The sequence below is a fragment of the Rattus norvegicus genome, chromosome 6, assembly GCF_036323735.1.
Source record: "Rattus norvegicus strain BN/NHsdMcwi chromosome 6, GRCr8, whole genome shotgun sequence".
Taxonomy (NCBI): Eukaryota; Metazoa; Chordata; class Mammalia; order Rodentia; family Muridae; genus Rattus; species Rattus norvegicus.
The window spans coordinates 61,716,624-61,744,347 of record NC_086024.1 but is presented as its reverse complement, the minus strand read 5'-3'; the positions used below and the strand labels follow the sequence as shown (position 1 = coordinate 61,744,347).

General features: G+C 36.1%; 1 long non-coding RNA gene across 2 annotated transcripts in view; it reads left to right on the top strand.

The window, feature by feature from the left end:
• The window catches only part of LOC120103524 (uncharacterized), a 92,704-nt gene that overhangs the window by 32,321 nt on the left and 32,659 nt on the right, over positions 1-27,724 (top strand). The window contains exon 2 of one of the 2 annotated variants that reach the window (XR_010052641.1): positions 20,805-20,954. The exons of the other annotated variant lie outside the window; for it this stretch is intronic. This is a non-coding gene — a long non-coding RNA (uncharacterized LOC120103524). The remainder of the gene's footprint in view (positions 1-20,804; positions 20,955-27,724) is intronic. 2 annotated transcript variants of the gene reach the window in all.

Here is a 27,724-nt window from a genome sequence, read left to right as displayed (position 1 = left end):
ATATATTAGTTCTTGGCCCAATTGTCATCAGACAGGCTTCACTCAGAAATGGATGGAAACAAATGCAGAGACCCACAGTCGAGCAGTAGGCAGACCTTAGGGAATCATGCTGAAAAAGAAAAGAAAGGTTTGTGGAAGTCAGAGATATCATGAACACTGCAAGAATACGCCATAAAATCAACTAGCCTGGGTTCATAGGGGTCACAGAGATTAAAGGAGAAATCAGCTAGCTTGCATATGTTACAGCTGTGTACCCAGCCTGATACCTATATCAAAAAGAAAAGTCATGATTTAGTGACTTGCATATTTTAAGTCTCATGTAAATCTATATCTAAAAACATGAAAACATCCATAATACTGTCACGCGAAGAAAAATCATCACCAATCTTACCCAACCATGAACTCCTCAAGACACAGTATTGATTGCCCTAGAAAAATATGCTCATGAATGCAATTATGGTATTAACATTATAAGTATAACCAATTGCCTTCTAGTTGGTTAAACTCCTACTATACACAAACAAACTCAAGTTACTACTGTAAATCTAACCAAACAACCATAGTTGGATGGCTTATAGGCCCAAAAGAGAACCTATTATATAGATGATTTTAATCCAGCAACATGGATGAACAGGCATTGGATCACATCCAAAGACCTTCTAGGTTTGTGAGATCTGGCTGGAATGCAGACATGCCCTTAGCACACATCTTTACTCTGAAAAAAATGAAGGTAATTTCTACCAGCCATGGCTGGTAGAAGAAAGCAGCCATGTTTGAAAGTGATGTCTATAAAGGTCAGACAAAGCATGAGTCTGAAAAGCATTTATCAAAATGAGTGAGAGATTGGATATTCCCAACTCTCATGGGAACAACACAAGGAAGTGAGGCTTAAGAGAACATTACAAGAAACAGAGGAGAGAGGCAGGAAAGGGAAGAGGAGAGAGGGGCAGTTTTACTGGAACAGTTTTATAGACATAGGTTACTGGTGAAGACAGAATGAGAAGGAGTCAGAAGAAAAGAAAAAATTGCCAGGGAGAGTTTGAAGCCAAACAGAGCAATTTCATGAGAAGCTGGTTTGAAACAGTTGGCTTGGAGAGGAGTCTGGGCCAGAACAGCTGAGTTGAACAAGGGGGTGTGGCCAAGACTAAGCAGGTTAATTTTAAAACCTTAAGACTATATCTCAGATGTATAAATAATACCCTCCTATGTAAGGCATTCATACTAGGACATTTTGACAATCCCCTGTTGTTTGCAATAAGCAACAAAGTTAGAAAAACTGAGCTATTTCATTCTATACAAAAGCTGTCACTTCTAAGCAAAACTGGTAAATAGAGAGTCAAATTTGTTTTTGACATGTTTTACATTTTGTAGAGTTACGAGCATTATTATTAATGATAACAATAACTTCAACATGTACAGTTGCTACCTACTGACCATCGATTTTAGGTTCTTTTCATGGATTTTAAATTTGACTTTGGTAGTCTTCTTTCATATTTTAAATAAAATATATATGGGCTGGACTCAATAAATTATTTAATAGAAAAGATTACAAGAAGTTGGATTTGGGAAGAACACATGGCTAAGATTAAAGTTATACACTTAGCTCAAAATATTATTTCCATAATAAAGACCATGAATAAAATTTGGAAGAAAACAGAAACAAATATCATGGACCATATTCATTTCTGATGAGTCCCCTTATAAGGCCCAACCCCTGCTGTCTGTTTACATGTAAATGCACAGGCACAGTAGAAATCTTACCTTATGTCTTGCTATTTTTAAGCAGTGTAGACAGGAACAGATTGCACCTAAAAATAGAGAACAGCTCTATTATATTCTCTTTGGCTTTAAAACCATCAATCAGTTTAGTCTTACAATTTGATTTATCTTAAAGTAATATATGTTAGCTAAGAGGTTTTTTCCCTATATAATTGTAACATTATAATCAGTCACATTGGTCAATTATTTTGGCATTATCTTCTAGGAGTGAGTGCTTAAATAGAAGCCTGTGTTAAAGAACATCATAACATCATTCTTGTTGAAGCATGGGCTCAGCACATGTCTGTCACCGTGCACTAACCCTGCTGGGAACTCGCTGATCATCAGATTGGCTATGACTCATCTGATGGAGAACTTGTACTTCCTCTGTAGATAGATCCAAATGCAGGGCATGCCCATCATACAGGGATATTCTCATATAATATATTATGTTTCCCTTCATCACACTAGAGATGAATAATGTAAAGAGTATATTCAAATTGAGTTGAATTTGATTAGTAGTTTACAACAAAAAATCTTACTAACAATTACCCAATCCAATTCAAAATTTTCTGTACTGTTTCTCAAAGCATGATGCCCTGATTCTGTCCATCCCCTAAATTTACCCAATTATTCCTAAAAGTTCTTCAAATGCCACAGAGAGAGATTGTTGCATGTAAAAGGTGTGAAAAGCCCAGTGTGCTGATTTGTGTCCTGAGACAAACATGTGCTGCTTGCTTCCTCATCCCATGTATTCATGATGTAAAAATTAGGGATAAAGAAATCTTCAAAATTTCACTTATTATAATTCCATAAATGTCATACTACTAGGGCACAGGACATATTGTGATGACACCCTCTTGTATTTATTTTGAGATCTAACCTGGTTAATTTTTAATTTTTTTATTTACATATATGAATTCATATGTATATGTATAGTATATGCACAAATGAGAGTGTGCAGGTGGAGTCCCCCAGACACATGTGGAGGCCACAGATGCATGTCAGGTGACCTGCTCTATCATTCCTCCTCTGTTTCTGGTGTGTGTGGTGTGTGCATGATGCACATACAAGTGAAAGCGTGCTTGCCATGTACCATTACAGAGTGTGGTTGTTAGAGGACAGCGTCTGTGAGTTATTCTGGTTTCAACTTTATTGAGTCAGGGTCCTCTGGTTTCTGCAGATGATTTGTGTACTCCAGGTAGCCTGGCCAATGAACTTAGGGTGTTTCTTCTGTTTCTACTTCTCGTGTTGTGAAAGAAGGTGAGATTTCAGATGCAGGTTACCACTTCTTTGAGATTGCTCAGCAAATGCATTACCCATTGAGACAGCTTCCTTGCCAAACACCTGTTTTGAGATATAATCTCTCCCTGAACCTAGTGCTAGCCTGGCTATGAAGTCAAGAAGCCCAGCAACCAACCCTTCTATCACTAGGCCCATAGCAGTGGCTGCTTATGTGGGTACTGGAGACATGAACTTGGTTCCTCGTGCTTTATAAACAAGTTCTCTTCTCTACTGAGACAACAGCTAAGCCCCTAATGAAATGCTTTTCTGAAGCATGCTAGACATAAAGTTATATAAATTGTTTTTCAGAAAAATTTCATAAGGTTAAATTCAGAAGTCAAATTAAGAAATACAGTGTTTCTTTCACCCAGGAAGATTCCTTGTTCCCTTCCTGATCATCACCACTAAAAGAGAAAACCTCTACTCTGACATATTACCACATTGTACTTGGCTTGGGTCCTGCAAATATGACTAGGACTACAAAAGAAGAAAGACCAGATTTGCATGTAGAAATGATGGGATCAGGTGGGGAGTGCAATATCTAAAGGAGTCATGCCAACTGTGAGACAACACAGTACTTCAACCATGTGTTAGGTATCACAGGGGAGGTGTGGTAATATGTGTAGGATATTTCTGAAGGCAAGCTGTCTCAGATGGAAAACATCAGTTGCTACTTTATGCACATCCTGTTCAAATATTAGTAAGCATTCAGACTTACAGACTGTCAGCATTCACATGTGGACCAAAGGAAAGCTGTGTTAGCATTACCTAGAAGAAAGCTTTGCCAGTTTTTTCATGGGACTCAGTCATTAATACTTGACATGGCTGTATCCATTCAAGGACACTCATTCCCTCAGGACATTATCCATTCTTTTTTTTATACATTCACTCAATGCTTCCTTGGCTTCATACCAATCTTTTTTTTTTCCTTTTTCTTTTTTTCGGAGCTGGGGACCGAACCCAGGGCCTTGTTATTTCTAGGCAAGTACTCTACCACTGAGCTAAATCCCCAACCCCGGCTTCATACCAATCTTAACACATATTTTTCTTACTTTACAAAACAATTCACAAAAGGCACACTTTCCACACATCTTTTCCATTTAAGATTACTTTTCTTACTTTTAAGATGATGTTGTTGAACAGCATCTCTAGTAAGTATATATCACAATCTATTCCTTGTACTGCTCAAAGTATGTACAGTGCTTTGAGCTTTAAGATATCAAAAACACAGTTTCTCAAATACCCTGATTTCTAGCTGTCTCCACATGAACTCTCTCCGCTATATCTCCCTGCCCTACCTGACCTCTTCTATTCCTATCATCACCCATACCCAAGTTCACCTGCAAAATCTATTCTGTATCCCCTTCCTAGGGACATACATATATCTTCCATAGAACTCTCATCTTTACCTAACCTCTCTAGGTCTGTGGATTGTAGTTTGATTATCATCTACTTAACAGCTAAAGTCTACTCATAAATTAATATATACTATGTTTGTCTTCCTGAGTCTGAGTTTTCTCACTCTGGATTTTTTTTCTTGGTTTATTCATTTGCCTGACATTTTTAGGATGTCATTTTTAACAGCTGATTAATACTCCATTATGTAAATGTAAATTTTCTTTATCTTAGGTTGAAAGACATATAGGTTGTTTCCATTTCAAAACAGCCCTAATCTTTCCAGGATTTTCATCATGAAGGGGCTTTTGCGTAGAATGAGATGATCATGCATTTTTGTTTGTTTGTTTGCATTTTACAATTTTTATATATGGGGGTACTTTGAATAAACCCCGTATCTCAGGGATGAAGCCTAATTGATCATAGTGTGTGATACATTGGTGTGTTCTTAAATTCAGTTTACAAGTATTTTATTGAGTATTTTTGTCTGTATGTTCATAAGGGGAAATGGTATGTAATTTATTCTTTTGAGTATTTATGTGGTTTGAGTAACATGGTAAATTGTGACTTATAAGATGAATAGGGCAATGTTCCTTTCATCTCTGTTCTGTAGAATAATTTGAGAATTATTGGCCTTGACATATCTTGAAACTCCAGTAGAGTTCTAAGCTAAAAACATCTGGCCTTGGGTTTTGTTGTTGTTGCTATTATTTTTGTTATGAGTATTTTACTGATGGCTTCTATTTCACTAGGGGTTATTGGTGTATTTAAATTGTTTATATGACCTTGATTTAACTTTGGTAAATGGTACCTATGGAAAAACATGCCTATTTCTTTTAGATTTTCTAATGTTCTAGAGTTTTAAAAGTATATCCTTTGATGCGCTGGATTTCCTCCATGTCTGTTCTTGTGTCCCCCATTTTGTTTCTGATCTTGTTAATTTGTATATTCTTTCTCCATATTTTAGTTGGTTTGGATAAGGGTTTGTCTATTTTCTTGATGTACTCAAAGAATCAACTCTTTATTTTGTTGATTCTTTGTGTTGTCCTCTTTGTTTCTATTTTATTGTTTCCAACCCTTAGTCACTCTGCTTCTACATCTCTTGGGCGTGTTACTTCTTTTGTTCTAGAGCTTTCCATTGTTCTCTTAATTTACTAGTATGAGATTGCTCCAATTTTTTATGTGAGCACTTAGTGCTATGAACATTCCTCTTAGCATCTATTACACCGTGTTCCATAAATTTGGATTTGTGACTTTTATTGAATTCTTAAACATCTATGTTTTTTTTTCTTTTTTTTCTACATTGACATAATAGTTATTCAGTAGTGAATTTTCCAGTTTCCATGAGTTTGTAGGTTTTCTGTTGTTTCCATTTTTGAAATCCAGCTTTAATCTATGGTGGTCTGATAAGGGACAGGGGGTTATTTCAATTTTTTTTGTAACTTTTCAGACACACTTTGCAAAATTGTATGTGTTGAATATTTTGGAGAAAGTTTCATGAAGTGCTGAAAAGAAAGTATATACTTTTGTGTTTGGGTAAAGTGTTCTTTGAATATCTTAGATCCATTTGGTATATTAATTCTGCTAGCTACAGTATTACTCTTTTAATTTTTTATCTGCATGATCTGTCTGACAATCAGAATGGAACACTGAAGTCTCCCACTATCAGTGTGTAAGGGTCAATATGTAATTTAAGCTTTAGTAATATTTCTTTACAAATGTTAGTGACCTTACATTTGGGGCATAGATATTAGGAATTGAGGCATCATATTGGTAGATTCTTAGTGTGAAATGTCATTTCCCCATCTCTTTTGATTAATTTATTCAGAGGTAATAGCTATCTTTGATGCTAAGGTGTTTTTCTTGTATGCAGCAGAATGGTGGACCCTATTTTAGCAACCATTCTGTTAGTCAGTGCTTTTGTTGAGGGAATTGGAACCAATGGTATCGATATAAATGACCACTGCTGGCTAATTCCTACTGTTTTGATGTTACTGTTAGTGGTGGTGGTGGTAGTGTGTGTGTGTGTGTGTGTGTGTGTGTGTGTGTGTCTTCTTTTGTTGTTTTGATGTGAAATAATTTATGTTATTCATATGAGCACACTGAGTCCACTGTAGCTGTCTTCAGATGCACCAGAAGAGGGCATCAGACCTCATTACAGATGGTCGTGAACCACCATGTGGTTGCTGGGAATTGAACTCAGGACCTCTGGAAGAACAGTCAGTGCTCTTAACCGCTGAGCCATCTCTCCAGCCCTTGATGTGAAATAATTTATACCTTGTGTTTTCACAGGTATAACTAACCCCCTTCGGTTGAACAGTTCCATCTGAACCTAGTATATGTCAATATGTGTAGGTAGGTATTGTTTAAATTTCATTGTATCACAGAATATTTTATTTTCTCCATCTATGGTGATTGAAAGTTATGCTAGGTATAGTAATTTGTGCGGCAACTTTGGTCTCTTAGAGTAGGAACACATCTGTCCAAGCCCTTCTGACTTTTAGAGTCTCTGTTGAGAAGTTAGGTATAATTCTAAGAGATCTACCTTTATACAGTTATAAAAGTTTCTTTTATTCACCAGATGTAATTTTAACCTCAGAGGCTTAGTGATGAATAAGCTCACACTTTCTTGATCTTTCTGAATCCTGGCTGACTGGTTCAACTCAACTGTTTTGGTTCAAACTCCTCTCCAAGCTAACTGATTCAAACTGGTTCCTGCCTTCTCATCAAATTGCTTTGCTTGGGCTCAAACTAACATGGACATTTTTTGCTAGTCTTAGGGCTCCTTCTTATTCTCTTGCTTCAACTGCCTCTGCTGACCTGCACTGCACAAATGAACAACCTGAATAGAAGTCATAAATTAACTCGACTGTACTGCACAAACTTCATCAACTAAACTGGTTAAACTCAATATGTGCTGTTCTCTCAAGTCATCAGTATGCTTCCTGTCTATTCTCATGATTTTAGGCATATTTTATGATGACTACTTCTGTCAAATCTTTCTCTGATTCACCACTTTGTCTGCCTCTCAATTAGATGTTACTTTCAAACATAGCTGCTCTCTTCTCCAAACTACTTTCACCTGTTTGGGATTAAAGTGTCTACTAAGGTGGCAGTGGCAGGGGTTCAGCAGACAGATACTGTAATTCAGAATATGTTTGCGTTCTGGCTGGATTGTATAAACCTAGAAGGTCTTTGGATGAGATGCCTTGACAGAGCAGCCATGCTGCTGGACTAAAATTCCTCTACATACTTTACTTGGTTCTTTTTCCTTGAAGCTTTTATTACTCTTTCTCTGTTCTGTATGTATAATATGTTGATTATTATATTACAAAGGAATTTTCTTCTCTGGCATGAACTATCTGGTGTTCTTTAAGTTTCTTGTATGTTTATAGGTATCTCCTTCTTTACATTGGAAATTTTTTCTATATAATTTTGATGAAAATATTTTCTGAGCCTTTGAGCTGTGTCTTTTTTTTCTTGTGATTTCTATTATTCTTAGGGTTAGACATATCATATTTGTCACAGATTTCCTGGATGTTTTGTGTCAGAAATTCTTTGAACTTAACATTTTATCCTTTCTATTCATTTTTTATCCTATTTTCAATGCCTGAGGCTCTTCCATCTCTTAACTGGTTTTGATAAAGCTTGTCTCTATGTTTTCTATTTGCATTCCTAAACTTTCATTTCCAAAAGTCCCTCAGTTTGCGTTTTTCCTTACTGCTTCTATTTTCATTTCAGGTCTTCAGTGGTTTTGTTCGTTTTAGTTAACTGTTGCTTTTTTCTTGGTTTCTCTATGAGATTTATTCATTTCCTCAAATTTTGAGTGTCTTCATGGATTTCGTTATTTCCTCTCTAAGGACATTGTGTGTGTGTGTGTGTGTGTGTGTGTGTGTGTCTGTGTGTGTGTCTGTGTGTTTGTGTGTTTGTGTGTCTGTTTCTCTCTGTGTGTCTGTGGTTGTCTGCTGTGGTAAGATAGCTGGGCTCAGGTGGATACATACTATCCTATTATTGATTGTGTCTTTATACTGGTGTCTAAGCATCTGGGTTTCGGGTAATTATAGGTCTTGCTGCTGCCTTCTGGGTTTGTCTTTGTTGGGCGCATGTTTTGTTTCTTAGTTTCTATTTTGTCTCTGGGTTTTCAGTGTTAGCTGTGTGGTCCTTGTTTTACTATTCGGCTAGCCTGGTGTGCTCATGGGTAGCACTTGCTGGTATTGGAGTTTGGAAAAGGAACAGGCCAGGGGTGTATATTCTTTTAGATACATAGGAAGTATGGATAAGGAGGAGGGAAAGCTGAATCTGGTGCTCTGTTATTCCACTAAGAACCACCCTGAGGATTGGGTCTTGGGGAACAGGTAGAGTGGAGAAGGACCTTGAGCAACCTCTGTACTCTTCTGCCAGGCATGGCCAATCATTGAGGAATGTTTGGTGTGGATAAACACTGCCTGTGTGTTGGTATTGATGGAGACCAGAAGAGAGTGTCTGAGATCCTGGAGCTAGAGTTAAAGAGAGTTGTGATACAGCCAACTTCAGTGAAGTCAAATTTAGACCCACTAGAAAAGCAATATATACTTTTAACTACTGAACTCTCTTTCCTGCCCCAATGCCCATTTCTTAGAATTCTGTGGGAAAGAGGTCCGATTATCTATGACTACACTCTCTACTTGAGGTAATCACTAAGCAGGGGTCTGAATCTGGGTGGAAGCTATGACGGTATACCTGCCTTCCATCTTACTTCTGTTGGTACCAACATTTTGTAGTTCATAATTGTAATGTTGAACTCTATTTCCATGTTGACTATCCAAGGATGAAGTAGAACTTTCTCAAGTCCTAGAAGGTTCCTCTTGGTCATCAACATATAGTGAGCCATGTTTTTCTGGTGTTCTGAATATGTATAACCACATATCTGAAATCTAGATTATGATTAAAATGATATGACTTAGAAGAATACCCTACCGTAAGATCAACCGATTTTTACCTCCAGGTACATATACAAAATCTCACAGCCATGTCTAATTTAACAAGAAAATGGTTGATAGCAGTTTCTGATAATGGCAGAAATGTTAAAAACAATCTTAGAAATTTATTTAAAAGTCACAACACAAATCCCAATGTGATGGCCTTTTTTATTTATAAAGGTGAAAATTTATATAAATTTAAACATACATGCATATTTTCCATAGAGATACAATAGCCAGACTTGGTGACACATTTATGTGATTCAAGTTCTTGGAAGGCTGAGGCAGGAGGACCTCAAGTTGGAGATAACTTTGAGGTACATAAAGAGACCAAAGCTTTATTACTGGATTAACCATAAAAGATAGAAATATTGTTAGCAGAACGTAGAAACTCTTTTACAAATAAATACACATATGTATGTATGTATGTATGTATGTATGTATGTATGTATATCTAACATATATAATATATCTATTAAACTTCTCTAAAATTTTAAATCAGAAATGCTTCCAAATAAAAACCATAATCAGACTCAGACACCTAAACATTAACCAAATGTCTTAATTGATAAATACAAATGTTGAACATCAACACAAGACTTCAAGTTAAAATTCCACATCTGAATTAATGTGATGGAAAGACCATACTTAAAACGAAAGCAAAGCAAAGTAGTACACAAAATTGTCTTCAGTACATGCATTTAAAATAAATATGATGCTTACATTTCATGTTCAAACTTCAGTGTTCTCCCCAAGGTTGTATCTTTGTCTAATGTCTAACTTTTATTTATTAGTTTGGACTTTTGTGACATGGTAACTATTAGTAAATAAAATGTGAGTTTTGGAAACTTCTCTAAAAGTTTGTCCTTCTAGATATAAGAAAATATCTGCAATGATATTTACTTCTTAAAAGGTTTTAACAAGATTTGCTTTCAAGCCACAGATCATATTGGCACCAGAACAGAAGGTTTATATTGAGGCACGCAAATACACTTAAAAATTTTTCAGTTACTTTAAGGAGTTGAAATCCCATTTTAATACATGCTCAATTGAGAATTAAAAGTTCAAATATTGATTTGCATAGGAAATTAGCAATTAAGTACCCATAAAATTAACTTGCACCTGCCAATTGATATACCAATTAAATTTTCAGATACCTTAAACGAAACTTACTGCAAGGAAAGTTTCTCACATTATTTGACAAAGAACTGTTGTAGAAACTTGAACACTACAGAATCCTTAGGAATGACAAATTTGGTCCATGAGAGAGAAAGTTGTGGACATCAACTCTGGGAAACACAGTAGAACAAGGACTCAGGCACTATGCTCTGAAATTCTTCACCAGATTAATATGGAGATTTATGAACATCTTGTGCCTGGAGGGTGAAACCAAGAGTAAAATTCACGCAGGCTTGAGAAGACCGGAGAACTTAATTGCTTAATTTCGCTCAAGGTCATCAACAACCTTGTCACTGTATCTGGTAGATGTGTGACCTACAAAAAAAAAAAAAAAGAAGAAAGAAAATAGGTTAACGTCTTAACCCTTGTTATCCATAAATGTGCCTTCACTTGGTAATTGAATCTTTGCCGATAAAACCAAATGCTCATACTGGTAAACCCTATCAATGGGTGAGATCATCTGACACATCAACACTTAAAAAGGAAAGACAATTCTATGAGGACCTAGACAAATCTGTGTGTGTGTGTGTGTGTGTGTATCTATATATTTTGCATGGGGGCAGAAATTGGAATGTGTGTGGATATTTGAATATATGCAGGTGAAAATATGTATAGTGGCATACGGAAGACCACAGTTACCAGCTGTGAATTTCTTGATCACTCTCCACCCTGTTTACTGAGACAGGGTCTCTTGCTGAACCAGGAGCTACCTTATCCCTTCAGCTACTCTGGGAGGCCAGGTTCCTTCTTGGATTCCCTGTCTCCACCTCCTACGCACTGAAGTTACAGGTGGTTGGTGTGTCTGTCCAGCATTTGTGTGGATCCCAGGTTCTCACAAACGCTTTTGCTGCTGAAACCTTTCCCCAGCAAAGACAGAGTTCTTATGATGAAATTGGTATCCAAATTTGCTGGCTAATATGTTAACTTGACACAAGCTAGAGTTATCAAAAAGAATGGAACCTCAGTTGAGAAAATGCCTCCATAAGACTCAGCTCTAAGGCAGTTTTCTTAATTATTTATTAATGGAGAAGGGCCTGATCTATTGTAGACTTAGCTACCCTTGAGCTGATAGTCCTTCTATAATAAAACAGCATCCCCGGTGAAGCATGCTAGAAAGCAGCCTTCTTCCATAACCTCTGCCACAGTTCCTACTCACACAATCCATCTTATCCTGTTAGATTCCTTTCCTGCCTTCCCTCAATGATGGGCAGTGTTGCAGAAGGGTAAGCTGAATAAACCCATTCCTCTCCAACTTGCTTATTTGTCATGGTTTCTCCTTGTGGTGATAGACAGCAAGGAATAGTAGAAGCTGTTAACAGTGATCACAGGCTAGGAAGAGACTAGGAAGAATGTTTATCTTCCATTCAGGGAGGTTGTGGAACTACTGGCACCTCATTTTATCCTTCAGGCCTCCAGAATTGAGAAGTGTCCATGTTGACTGAAGACAAATGTCTATAATGATTTATCATGGAAAGTCTTTAGAAAGTACACCAAGCCATCTTGTCTCCTCTAGAAGTCTCACACTTAGATGTATAAAGTGATTTGAAATACACTTTCAGCTTCATTCAGCACTGGCCCCATTTCCCTCACACATGCATTAACCCTCATATATTCATTGTTTTTCACTTATAAAAGCATGGGCCATCAGTGAATGTGTTAGCAGTAGGCAGACAGCAGGGATAGATGCAAGAGCTTAGTCAGAGTGGATATACCTAATGGGCGAAGTACTTAGTTTAACATTTTTATTAAATTCTACCATGCTTTGAGATTTCATTTTATGAAGTTTACTGATGCCCAACCTCTATTTTTTGGTACAAACATTTCAAAAGTCTAAATTTCTGTCTTTTATATAAACGTTTCTAAAGTTCATACAATATGGTCTTGAGATTAAAGCTACCAGAATAGTATTCTTTGTTGACATGTGTTTAGTGTAATAGATGATAACTTTGGCCTATATTTTAGCAATGTACACACTTTAACTTTAAGCATATTTGTGAAAAGGCATTTGTAGATGTGCATTTACTGTGTGTGTGTGTGTGTGTGTGTGTGTGTGTGTGTGTGTGTGTGTGTTCATGTTAAGGCTAGATTTCAACACTAGATGGTGCTCCTCAGAATCCGCATACTTTGTTTTATGGAACACAGTGTTACACTAAACCCAGAGCTCACTGCTTAGGCTATGTAGGCTAGCAAGTCCCGAGCGTCTATCTGTTTTTGTCTTTCCAAAGTTACCATATCTATCCTTATTTTTCTCTTGGTTTCTGGGGATTGCACCCACATCCTCTTACATGTACAGCAAGGATTTTGTTGGCTGGGCTCTTAATCCCATCTTCAACTCTTAAAGCTATTCCTTCAAACTTTTTTCAGGGTTGTCACCTGGGACTTCTATATTTGCATACCTTCACAGGTTAATGGTCTGTGGGAAATAATGTGTCTCCCCTGGTCTCTATTACCTGGAAGTAGGTAAAGGTGTGCTATAAAACTCTTCCAATTTATTCTGGATACAGAGACTTATAAGTCATATACACGGGATGATGTCACCGCAAGTCCAGGCAACCCAGAGTTCCAGAGGTGCCAAAACAAATAAATCTCTGTTAAATCACATAGTCCATCCAAAAAGGAGCAATAATCTTACCTCAGGTCCACTCATGATAATCAAATACTGTAATAAGAATAATTTTATAAGTAATTATACCCTCTTGAAATGAGTAAAAAGATAATATAGGCAAAGAAACTGAGTCAGATGCAGTTAGTGGATATCTAGTTCCAGCCTGTGGAGTGTCTCCAACCTACAGAGAGGGTACTCTTGGGACGACCATCACCCAGCACACCCAGAAGTTGGTGTTAGTGCATCATCAGTAAAGGGCATCTATGCTAGAGCCCCCCAGAAATCTGATTACACTATCTAATATATAAAGTTAATTTTCCACCACACTGTACCTCAGGACATTCTATCATGGCCAAGGCAATTACTTGCTGTCCTCAGGGCATTAATTTATCACGTTTGCTGTATGCTCTAACTTAATATGCTACCATGAGTCTGTATCAAATCCCAATGTAAGAGGCAGATTTGAGGCCATTTTAAAATATTTTCCTTATTATTATTACTTTGCTTCTTTTTTGGCAAAAACTATGTTGTTCTAGTGACTTTATATATCAAGTAAAATCAATATTTTTATGATTTATAGAACTATTGATCTTTTTCAAAAGTCTATTTACTATTAGTAAATTTTATATCAACTTTAAACTCAGATCGCAAACTTTATATCAAAAGCATCGCTGACCATGCATTGAGTTTATAAATTAATTTGTGCAGTAATCACATCCCTGTAAGATTGAGAATCTCTGTCCATATCATGTCTTTCTTGTATCTGAAGTTGTGAATATGGTGACTGTTGCTTCATTGGTTTTCATGAGTGTTTCAATTATCACTTTCTCTTATTTATTTCTAGTTCATATTATTATTTCCTATGAGATTCTCTGCCTTACCATATTTTAACTGGTTATTGCTAAATAATAGTAAATCTCACATTTGTACATGTATTTTGCCCAGAACATCCTGGAATTTCATAATACTTTTCCTTTACACGAAACATTTAAAAAATTGAAGCAATATTAGAGACAGTATTCAGGGACTACAGAAGATTCACCAGGAGTGTAAGAACTGTTTAAGAAAGGGGAACTGCACAGTGAGTAGACAAACACAGAGGGTAAAGACGAGAGCAGAGAAAAATCTGTCAATTCAGATGTATGTGCACATACATGCTTAGCTTCAGTGTTTATCAAAAGGAGGACATGAAAAATCTCTTCATATCAACACAATTTCTTAACTGGAAAAAGTCACATTTGTAATTCATTGTTAGTGAGATGTAGGTCAGATAAAAGATTTCAGGACTCATTTCTTGTCCTTCTACCACATGAATCCTTGGGGTTGAATTCAGGTTATAGTGTGTGGCAGCTGGTGGCTTTCAATACCAAGAATACCTCTTTGTGGTTTCTAAAACTTAATTTTTAGAAATTGTTGATGTGCAGTTGCCTTAATAAAATATCACTATGGTGAGTTATTGAAAACATTTCTTGCATGTCTGAGAATGATTTCAGAAGTCTTGGATATGTTGTAGTCTGGATGCAAAATTGATGATCAATGTTGGGACAAAGTCAATGTTGCCTCAGAATTTTATAATTGACAAAGCTCAAGTATAACAGACTTTGTGTTGGCTTGCAGCGTACCACCATGCAATTTCCAGTCAATTTTTTCAAAGGTAAGCCTGTAGATATAAGTTTCAAATTTAAATGTCTTTACTCTTCATTACCATCAAGAGAAATTGTGGGGTTTTACGATGGTATAAAATAGAGTTCAGATGATATTGAGAATCTCATTTCTACTATAAATGTCGTTTCTTTATATGTCTAGTTCACAGTTTCAGAAGGAACTCTGTATGCTCATACCTTTAAGTTTTTGACTGGCTTATTCATCAGTCTAATGTTCTCTTCTCACCCTCACTTAAACTTCTGTCCATTAAAAAACTGTACGGAATATTATTTCCTTAAATTAGTTTTTCTGTATTGCTAGGAAAGTTTATACTTGTAGCTTTTTTAAAATGCCTTTTTTTTCAATGCCTTATCATGTTTTTATGTAACTCTCTGTTCCACTAGGATTTATGGAGATGAGTCAATGTGTTTAAATGTGCCTCACACTATCATGTAAATTGTCTCAAAGAATTAATAAATGAATGGATGAATAGATGTGATTTTTGGACTTGATGTGTATGAGGAAACAATGGCCTGTGTTCCCATTCAGTATTAATATGGCAATATGAAAAGAACAAAATAACAGGATGTTTGCATGCTTGCCACCTAGAGGGGCTTTATGTGGAACAGATAACCACCAATTTTCTTATTTTGAGACTTAAATACTAGGAGAGAAAATGAATGACATTATAAGATGATTTCTCAAACAGTCAAATATCTTTTGGTCTAGATGCAGATAATAGTAACTCAAAGTAAAAATTCCTGGTGAGTTTTCAGAGGTAGTCTTATGTACCAAAACTAATAAAAAGTTATACTAATTATTATTCCTCAAGTGCTTTTCTTTATTGTTTGAGAATTTCATACACTTGTACAATATATTTTGATCACAACTATTCTCCGCTACCCATCTCTAGCTTCTCCCAAACTCTGCTCTTTCTCCCCATCAACTACGTTTCCTATTTTTAACCAACAGAGTATAAGAGTCTATCTAGTGAGGTAATCTACTCCTCCAAGTGTAGGATAGACTAGAACATCATCAAAATCCTTGTTTCCATCTACTTAAATGTGACATGGCTCTACGTGGTCTCTGCCTACCCTAGGCTACTAAGTGGTTTCTCCATAAAGTTACATTATTTTGACATTTCTTCCACATGGCTGTCACTCTGTGTCTTTGTGTTATAATTGCAATGACTATATGCAGGTTGTGTGGTGGTCAGAACAACATGGATCCGCCTTATCATTTTTCCTTATGATGAACATTATCAGTTTACCTTAATATGTGCTGTATGAAAAAATGATTGAATTATTCAGTTGGCATTATAAAGTTTGTTGTAAGAGACACATGAACATAAAATATTTCTAGATGCTTAAATCGTCACTGTCCTGGAATTTTTTGCTGCCATCTCTCTTTAGAAGTAGGCTTTAAAAACAAACATAACCATGCATTAACAAATGAAAAAGTCTTTAACATTTTCAGTTTCCACCTTGAACTCTACATGAAATCTCAACTCATCAGTATTCTCATGCATTGAATAAAGTGTTTGAATAAGGTTAAATTATTCTTTTCTAAGAAAGACAAGATTCAACCTAATTCACACAGTAATATGAAGAAAATGCATGGAGAAATGTACATCTCCATGTTCTTCAAAGGCTGCTACACAGACTCCAGTCCTGAAATATTTTCACACTTTACCACATCATTTTTTTAGAATATAGATACATAATCCATTTTCTATTTTTATTTCTGTGAGGTTTTAATACCATATTATATCTAGCTAAAAATTCACATTTGGAACAGTTGTATAGCACGTTGGACTTCACAGAAAAACTTTTCTACCAGAGAGTCGAAAACTGTTTCTAGGAACTGGAACGCAGATATGTAATTTGTACAAATAAAGGTAAGGACACTCATCACACACACAGGCACAGGCACACATACACTCACACACACACAAACACACATGCATTCGTCCATGCAAACACACAGATGCTAATAACTTTGAAAAGAAGAAAATTGCTAAGAAATTCATGCTGTTTACTTAAGGTCTATATAAGCAAAAGATTAATGAAAGAAATTTGCACGTATCTAATTCTATTGAAAGATCTAAAATCCAAATGATGAGGGTGAAGCACCTAAGACAAATGGTGAATCTGTGAAATGGAAGTCAATTATTCTGAGAAGTCTTTGAGCACTTATGAAAGGAATATATGGAATAAGGAGCTACCTTCTTTTCAATGTAACTAAGAGGCACAAGACCTCTCTAGGGCACTTTTTGAGCTACATGTAAGTCACGCAGTAAGTTCATAATTTCTAGGTAGATAAATCAGCTTTCTCTATTACCCTCGCCCTGGGCTGCTCTTATTTAACAAAAAAAAAAAAAAAAGACTGCATACTTTCTCGTTGAGAGCCATTGCTATTCCAGTTTGCTTCCCAAGTATAATTACCCTGATACTTCACATGCAGTAAAGCCAAATTTGCTACCTTTATAACAAAAAGGCCATTAATTCAGAATATAAAGTAGATTTGAATGGTAGTTCCATCATTAATGGACAATTACATCTGGCTGCTTAGAATAAAGCAAATACCATTATAGTGTTAGGAAGTTTCACTCAAATGACTGTGACAACCTGTTATATGAACGTACTGTAATGATTAAATGGAAAATACATGTACAGTCTCATACCTAATGAATGTAGATTCCCCATTATTGTTGCAATTCTAGAGAAAGCTTTGTTAATCACTTGGAACTCATAGCAGAAATGCAATTCCTGTAGAAGTGTTCTCCAGAGATGGAGATGAGAAGGAAAAGGCCAAGCTCTTCCCTTGTGTGTCTGAGAGGCACTTAGGGAGTTTTCACCTAGGGCCCAATAATCACTTGTGACTCTTGCTTTACTCTGACATGAATTTGGAAGCTCCTACTCTTGGTTTTAAAGTGGGTGTGAAGTACAGAGATGAATGGTTCTTTTCATACTGAATGGCTTTAAAGATATCTTTGCACAGGATAAACTTATCAGGAGTGGCAAATGATAAATGAGGGTTATAAAAATTTAGGAATCTTTTACTTACCCTAATTGATGGCTCTCGCAAGAGGATTCATAACTTTTTCTGTTAGTTGCTCTTTACCTTCTTCAATGCCTAAAGTCTTAAAACAGCAGAGAGTAGAGGGATTTTTGTAAAGTTAATTAATGTTAATTGTGCCATGAATTACGTTAAGGAGTCTGTTGAGTGATGGACCCAGGGAAGAGGGTCGATACCATTTACTGTTCAATGGGGGATAATGCTAGTCTTTGGCACCATTTTACAGTCATTAGGGCTGAGCTAAACCTTGTCAGGAGCAGCATTAAAGATCAGTTACTTGCAGCAATTAAAACAATTGGAAATGACCCGGTATTACATTATGCATGATGCAGCACTGCACGCAGTAGGAACAAACTTTCCTTCCATTAGAGATTTTCAGTTTCATACCAAGCCATCCAATTTATTTTTCTTAGTTATCTTTCTAGGGCTGTCTGTGGACTTCGGACGGGATATTATTAATATTTATCCTATTATCTCATACAATATTTCATGCATAAAGCACTTTGCAATTTAAACGAATTAATCTTAATACCCTGCCTAAAAGGTTACTGTATCCTTTTAAAGTCAGAAACACTATGTTGGGGGTTGAAAATTGCCCATGAATAAAATGACTTGATAAGTCTCCGAGTCTAGTATTGTGACATGTTTGTTTGTTTGTATTGGAGCTAACATTAATCAGTCTTTCATCCCAAAATCATACTAGACATAATACACCTCCCAAAAGATTAAATTACATTGAATTTCACACAATATATTGTTGTAATTAGGTGAAAATACCTTTTCCATAATTTACCAGTAGTAAATGAAGAAACTAGATAGAAATATAGAGATGTTTTAATGTGAAGATCATTGCTTAAAGAAACTAATGAATTAAACATTTCATTTGATAAACATAAAATGAGTACACTTTTCAAAGTAAATGAGTATATCAGAATAGACAAATTATTTGTGAAATATCAAACATCAGTCCCTTGGTTATGTACTCAATCTATACTAACAGTCTATTAAATTAAATATTTTCTCCAATTTACTGATAAGTCAAGCAAAGGTTAGAATTTCACATACCTAATGAAAGAGGAAGACTTTCTTAGATGTCAGTTGTAATGCTAATTCTGACGTTTTCAAGTTAGCTTTTTAGGATTCAGGAGTGTTTCAGCATATATAAGCAAATAAATCATAAAAATATACCGGGAGACAAAAGTCATATGATAAAAAGACATGTTGGTAGATGCAGAAAATGCCTACGATAGTTCATGGTAAAAGTCCTAGAGAGGACAAGGTTGACGGGAACACACTTCAACATAAGAAAGGCCAATATCATGATAAATGGAGGAAAAGTTGAAGCAATGCCATCAAAATAGGGACCAAGGTAAGGCTGCCAACTCTTAGTACAATGGTCTTTTTTAAGCATTATTCTCTAAATCTCAGCTGGAGTTATAAGACAAGATACAGAAATGAAGGAAATACTAATTGGAAGTTAGTGCCCTTGTTTGCAAATGTTATGCTTTTTATAAAAGAGACTAAATATTTTACCAGAAAGCCCCTAAAACTGACCTCTACTTTTAGTGAAGATGCAGGATACAAAATTAGCATACAGAAAATCAGTAATCTATCTACACGCCAATGACAAACACAGTGAGAAATAAGTCATAGAAAAAAGTCCATTCTCAATAGCTTCAAGATAACAAAATGAGTCAGAGTAAAATTACTAAGGAGATGAAAGACCTCTGCATGGATATTTTAAAACTTTGAAAATTTGAGAAAATAATCATTTTTGGACTGGAAGAAATAATATTGTGAAAATAAGCATTCTACCAAAAAGAATTTACAAGTTTGCTACAATCCCAATTAAAATCTCCATGTCATTCTTCACAGAAATGGGACAAAGAGTCTTAAAATCCATGTAGAAACACAGAAGACCTCAGATAACCAACAGCACTCTACAGCAAAAAAGGGCATCACTAAGAACATTCCCATACCCATATCAAGTTATGCTACAGAAATACAGTGATAAAAATGTTGTTGTCCTGGCATAAAAACAGGAATGAAGATTAATGAAGGATAACAGAGGACCCAGACTTTAGTTCACACAATTTCAACTATTTTTTTCTTTTACTGAAAATAGACTTTTTTTGCATACAATGTATTCTGATTGCAATTTTCTTTCACCAAGTGTGCCAAAGTTCTCCCACCTCCCATATCACCTGAATCCATATGGTTTATGTCTCTTCTTAGAATGCAAACAGCCATCTAAAGAATAATGACAAAATAAAAAAAGCCAAAACAAGCAAACTGGAATGGGACAAAACAAACAAACAGAAGAAAAGGCATGAGGAACCATAATAGGAACCCAAATGACCTAAATGATGTGTGTGTGTGTGTGTGTGTGTGTGTGTGTGTGTGTGAGAGAGAGAGAGAGAGAGATACAGACAGACAAAGAAAGAGAGAGAGATACAGACAGACAAAGACAGAGAGAGAGATACAGACAGACAAAGACAGAGAGACAGAGACAGACAGAGACAGAGGCAGAGAGAGTGCCCTGACATGACATTATGAGACAAAACCCTCCAAAGGTGCCATTGATTTGTTTTTTGTTGGACATATACTGCTGGGTATACGACATATCCTTAAGAGTTTGTCCTATGAGACTCCCTAGATGAAACTAAATTTTCACTTTCATCACAATTGGAGATAGCTTCTAGGTTAGGCGTGAGAGCTTCTGTCCACATCTCCTCTCAGCACTGACGCCTCACCTTGCAAACACATGGGTTAGCCCTATGCTTGATGTCATATTCTCTACAAGTTCCTATGTATATCCGTGTGTGCATCAGTCCTGCTGTGTTTAGAGGCCTTTATTCCCTAGTGTCCTCCATCCCCTTACATTCTTTCTGCCTCTTTTGCAGAATTCCATGATCCCTGAGAGGAGGAATTTGATGGAGACATTCCTTTAAAGTCTCAGTGTTTCAAGCTCTCTAATGTCTGGATGTGGGTCTCTGTATTGTTTTTCTCCCATCAACTGAAGAAAGAAGATTCTCTGAGGAAGGAATTATTCTGTGAGTGGCAGAGTGTTGCTAGGATACATTTTATGGCTTTGTTCCTCTACCAGAACTTTACTATTTGGTTTACTCATAGATCCCCTAGCCTATCTAGTTTCAGATTTGTAGCACTGGAGAAGTGTTAGGTCTGGGTTTTTCCTCAGAGATAGGGCCTTAAATCCAATCAGATTTTCTTTTATTACTCCCCGGAGCTCTCCACCATTATACTAACACATCTTGCAGACGTGCAATGAATCGTTTGAAGCTGGGTTGGTGTTTACCTCTGTCCTTTGGTATTACAGAGTACCAAAAGACTCTAAATAGTGTACTATACAGGAAAGACAGTATTTTCTACAAACAGTTTTGGGAAAACTGGGTGTTTGCTTGTAGAAGAAGAAAGCTTGAGCCTCATCTGCAACCCTGAACAAGTCAGCTCCAAATAGATAAGAAAGCTTAGTGGAAGACTGAAACTCTGAATCTCATAAAGGAGAAAATAGGATGCCCTACACAGTAGATAGGCATAGATAATTTCTCAGTGCAACTCTGACTGTGCAGCATAAAAGACAAACAAGTGGCAGACAGGATCTCATGCTGTCAAAGGGAAACTCAACTGAGGGAAGAACCAGCCACAGAGTGAAAGTCTCCATCACCTTTACATCCAACAGAAGATCATTTCCCAGAATACACAAAGAACACAAAAGATAACAAACACCAAAATAAAACCTTAGCTTTTAATGAACGGGCTACAGATATGAAAATTCTCAAAAGAATTGTTATCAAATACTTTTGAAAGTGTTCCAAGTCCTTGTTGTCCTTAGCAAGGCAAATCCACTTTGAGATCTCATCTCACCCCAGTCAAAATGGTATCAGCAAGATGGTGTTTTTTTCTGCTTGAAAGTTATATGTAATAATGAGAACTGCCATGGTCATTGGTATGCATCTATATTTGAAGCCCTTTGGAAGGCATGAGGATTGCTATAAGTGCAATCTAGCCTTGGCTCTAAAGTGAGTTCACTGCAACTCTGAAAACAAATGAAACTTTGTCTCAAGGTGTAAAAGTGAAAGGTAATAATTGTGAAGGAACTCAGAATGATCTTTATGGGACTCGCCCTTTAGATTCTTGTAAACAATATTTACTGAGCCTGGATTATGAAGCCTGGTGTGGCAATTCACTGTAAATCCTGGTGAGGCTAAAGCTGGATGCTGCTTTCTTACAGGCACTGTTGATAAACAGCATGTTTCATACCTGAATCACACAAAACAGAAGTTAACACCTTTCAAAATTCAGGCCAACTATAGGGAAAGACCATATAAATGAAGAAATTGGCTTTTCCTCCACATGATCTCCTTTCAAATTTTCATGTTACTTCTATTTCTTTTTTCCATTGAAATTTCACTTATAATTTGTATTAAAATGATATGGTTGTATTTTTATAAGAGGGATTATATTTAATACCTTAGAATATATGAAACATTAAACTAAAATTTATATTATTATATTAAATGTTATAGTTCTTTTAAAGTACTATTGCTTTAAAGAGAAAAGCAAATAATTTTTAAAATACATATCACAGAGAATCATCAAAATCATCGAAAATGAACTCGGAGAACTTAGGCTGAGTTTGGAATCTCCTATTTGTTCCTACAATGATACCTTGTAAGGGCACAGACAGCTCTATATTAGATTATTTGTCGATGTTATTTTATGAAGAAATTTAATAAAATTTACTCTGCAATCCATTGAGCACTTCCTAACTTAATTCTCATATTCTACATTTCCTGAGATTTACAATTAAAATTGTGATGAGGCAGACATACAAAGTATCCTTTTTGTGACAAAGACGACTCATTAGCATTTTACAAAAAATTACCTTGGCTTTTACTTCTAAAATATTCTATTAAAAATTGATACCACTCATCTATAAGCACGAGTATATGATCCATTTTCAAATAATATTTTTCAATCCACTTTGTTTCTGAAGCCCACCATAAAAATAAGATAGTTGAATTTGCTATTTATGCCCATGCCAGATCCTGTTAATAAAAAATAATGGCCCTGACATTTGCTGTTTTCCAAGCGTGATCAAATAAGAAATGGTCTCCAGACCAGAGTCAACATTCATTCTGATTAAGAAATATCTAATCTTCCCTATTGTCACTAGTCACCAATATTACTTCCTGTATCTTTAAGACTACATCATTGTGCTATCTTGTATGATTTTAGGTCATCATTTTCAAACCCATATTATTTCTGCAAAGCCCACTGCAAATACAAGAGACCATGTCACCAAAATCTATTGCTGTTTTGTGCAGTAATTGTGTATTTGACCAATAGACAAAATACACAGAACTACAAGTAAAAGATTATTATTTATCTTGAAGACTATTATGCCTTTTATACTGATGACAAGTTACCAACAAGTTTTAAATTAGCTAATTTATATTCAACAGCTGCACAAAAACTATTCTTCTTACTGTCTTTTTCCCCCTTCTTGTTCATTATGAAGTCTTGTGAAAAAGCAATGGTAATACTGACGGACAGTTAGTTTCCCTTTGTAAATGATTACCTATGTACAATAAATGGAAATACCAAATTTATGAATCAGTCTTTACTCCTTTCACTAAACTTTCAATATTTACTGGTTTCATACTACATTTTGAGCCTAAGGGAAATGCAGTGTTATAAATGGGAAACTTGAGAAGTGGAAAATATTTCCTAGCATGTAAAGAATGTACTATTTTAGGGGGATCTTGACTAGTTCTAGGCTTATTTTGAGATTGTTTCAAGGTGTAACAGTATTTGTCTTTGCCATCTAAAATGTCCTCCTTCTAGATGGATTCTGTGTCTTCGAAAACTAACTGCTATGTCTACACACTATACCTTAGTTGGATTTAATGCATCCCAAAACATATTTGAAGAAAGAATAATATAATATTAGAAAGGTACTCACACCAATTGGAACTTTTATGTTGCTGTGAAACATTTAACCAGAATTACCAGAGGTTAACTATGTAACTGAAATTCCAGTCTACAGAAGTATAGATTTATAGACTGAAGTTAGAAATAAATTAAAAAAAAAAACAATTTAAGTGTGGTTCAACTCTCCCAATCCAGAGAAGAAAGCTGGGGGTTTAGATAATAGAACGTAAATGCTGACTTTCATAACATATGAACAAATATAAAGAAGAAGGAAAATGAAGGCGTATAAATTTCTTTAAAAAGTATGGCAGCCCAAGATGTGAAAGATAATTTCACGGAAGCCAGAGCATCAGACCCAACTGATGTTCCATGATGTCATGGGCCTCACTGGTACATATACATATCCCAGTATTTGTGTATTTCTTTGCATTCAAGATAGTGATTTTGAGCAAATACTTCTAAGGAAATGCTACAAATACAATTGACTTTGGACTTTAGTATTGAGTAAGTCATTTTCCTTTCCACCGAAGTCCCTCACTTGCTGAAATGTTTCTATGTGAGCCAGTTTCTCTGCTGTATTTTTCTGCTTCTAACTAAATGAGGAGTTGAGAAGAGTCTAACAGGTATGCACTCCATATCTGTGGAATGTACTGCTGCCTGTGGATTAAAATCCTAGGGTGAGATGTGTGGAACTTAAAAAAGAAACTCCACCCTAGGGCTTTATCTTTTCTGACTCCCATAGCAAAATAGCACAGACTAGAGTGCTTCTGGTTTAAATACATAAATTCATCTTCTCACAGGGTAGGTAAAGAGTCCAGATCAAGGAGCCGTTAAGGTTGGTTTTAGGTGATGTCTCTATTCCTGGCTTGTCTGGTTACTGTGTGTTGTACCAGCATATGGCCCTTCCTCTGTCGGCACATTGAGAGAAAATTATCCATCCATGTGTCTCTTTCCACCTTGTGGGGACATCAGACCTTACTCAGCCTTACCAATTCAATCCTTTGGAACTATGTAGTTCCATTGGCTATCTGGACTTCAATGTAAGAACTTGGAGGTGTGCAACTTAGTCAATAATAAGAACCAAGGTCGCTGTGGGTATATAGTAACTAATGACTGGCAAAAGTTTCTCCCACGTAACATTTAGGGCAATGATTAGATAATAATGTTCTCTTACTAAGAATAGTTTGCTGCACAAGAAGCAATTCAAAACAAGGTACCAATTTTCTCCCACTGACATGTCTAGTATTTTCTCGGTATTTTCTTTTTTCAATTTCCGACCTGCCCTTGACATTGCCATTAAGAGACTTTCCTTACCTTTAATGAGAGACACTTTACAGTTTGGTGAATAAGATCTGGTATGTTAGCATTTCACACAGCTCTCAATGGCCTGACTCAGTACTGGGTACAGTCTCATCATTTGATCCAGGTTTCCTCCACAAAGGCAATGTGAAATTTCCAGAACTTTCAATTTTTCCTTCCAGTCCTTAATTTTCAAGAAATTATGTTTTTACTAGCATTGCTTTATTGCCTTGAAATGTCTTATCCATTGAATCTCAACTTTCAAGGCATCATACAGACTGCTCAGTGAGAAGAAAACACTCACAGAATTCTTTGGGCACAAGTAAGTTGCTTACTTGGACAGCTTTCTGAAAACTAGACTGAGTTTGTTCAGGTGGAGTATTTTATTCATATTTTGAACAAGCAAAGCGAAATAGTAATAGTGATAGCAAATATTTCCTCAAAGAATGAATAAAGTCCTGGTGAGGAAATAGGGCAGTTCTTAGAAATTTTTGATAAATACAGTGTAAAATAGAAATAAATTGATATATATATATACATATACATATATGTATATCTATATATAATTTTAGAAGAACCCAGGAGTCTTACACACACACACACACACACACACACACACACACACAAATGACTCCTGTGATTATTTCACCTTCACAGGAAGATTTATGCATTCCTTCCTTGAGCCCTCATTGTTACTTAGATTTGCACTATCTGAGGATTGTAGCATGGTTATCCTTTACTTTGTGAGTAATCTCCTTAAATCCTTTACTTTATGACTATCCTCTTATAAGTGATGACATACTATATTTGTCTTTCTAGGTGTGTGTTGACTCAGGATGATTTGATTTTTTATTCTAATTCCATCCATTTGTGTGCAAATTTAATGATATCATTGCTTTTATCAGCTAAGTAATATTCCAGTTTCCTGGGGACACAATATTTGGAATGAGCTCAAAACCTAGTGCAATGGAAACTCTCAGGACTCTTCAAGGGTAGTCCTAGCTGAAACTCCTAACAACAGAGAATATGGAACCTAATTGACTATCTCTTGTAACCAGAAAAACTTCTAGTGGACAAATGAGGGCACCAACCCAGCTGGAAAACCTTTGACCTACAATTTGTTCTGCCTACAAGATGTTATGTGTTAAAGGTAGAACAGGTATTGTAGAAGTGTCCAGTACACAATGTGTCCAGCTTGAGACTCATACCATAAGAGGGAGTCCACCCAAGACAACACCTGAAGGGACAGGATTCAGAGGCTGAATAACCCAGAGACCTAAGATAGAAAATTACAAAAAATGATTCCTAATCATATCTGTTATAATTATAGATTGATGCCTAGCCAAATGGACATTAGATGGGTTTCACCGAGCAACTGATGAAAACAGTTGCAGAAACCCATAGACAATATTGGGAGGAGCTTGGGAAATCCTGCAGAAGAGGAGTGATGATTGACTGAGCCAGAGAGGTCAAAAGTACCACAGGAAAACCCACAGAATCAACCAACCTGGGTTCATAGGGGCTCAGAGAGACGGAACTAACAACCAGGGAGCCTGCATAGGGATGACCTTGTGCATTTAAATTACAGTTGTGTAACTTGGTCTTTTTGTGGGATTCCTAACAATGGAAACAGGAGCTGTCTCTGATTCTTACACCTGCTTTAGGGACACTTTCATTCTACTGAGCTGTTTTATCCTACCTCAGTATGAGGGGAAGTGCCTAGCATTACTACAATTTAGTAAGCCATTGTGGACAGATATTCATTGGAAGCCTGCCCTTTTCTGAAAATAAAAGAAGGACTGAAGGGTTGGGGGATCCAGTGGAGGTCACTAGGGACTGGAGGAAAGGAGGAAGAAGAAACTATGGAAAGAAGAAAGAAAGAAAGAAAGAAAGAAAGAAAGAAAGAAAGAAAGAAAGAAAGGAAGGGTGGGAGGAAGGGAGGAAGGGAGGAAGGGAGGGAGGAGGGAGGAAGGGGGAAAATTATTTTTATTAAAATAAGTGAGAAATGTGTGTCCTATTACAAATTTGTTTAAAATAGTCTTCTGGATGGCATGGACAACCAGACTCCAGTTTTATAAGCAAAAAAGCATATTTTTATATATTACCTTTTTTCATATCACTAAGAAGAACAAAATACCTCAATTAACATAATTAACACTTTAATAATATCTACCCTCTCTTTAGAACCTAGAGAAAAGTAGAAAAGTATTACATGGAAAAAGGAGAGGGGGGGAGGGAACACTTCAAAGTTCAGACTGAGTATCTTTCCATAAGAAATTATATAGCAGCACAATTAAAATGAAATACTAATTATAACATGACAAGATGGTAGCTGCGAAATATAATTCAACTGTAATAGATTTTCTAATGCCTTCCTTTAAACCAAAGGGGAGTACCCTTTCAGCCAATAAAGTAAATTTTCCAATCTTCAAATGGATACTTTATCCTCATTCAGGATGCTATTACAGCGACATTGTGAATTTCTCAGACAGCTTTGTGAATCAGCAGAGTATTTCAGAGGACACTGGCGGCTAAAAGCCAGGTCGTGATTTTTTTTTAAACAGTCTTT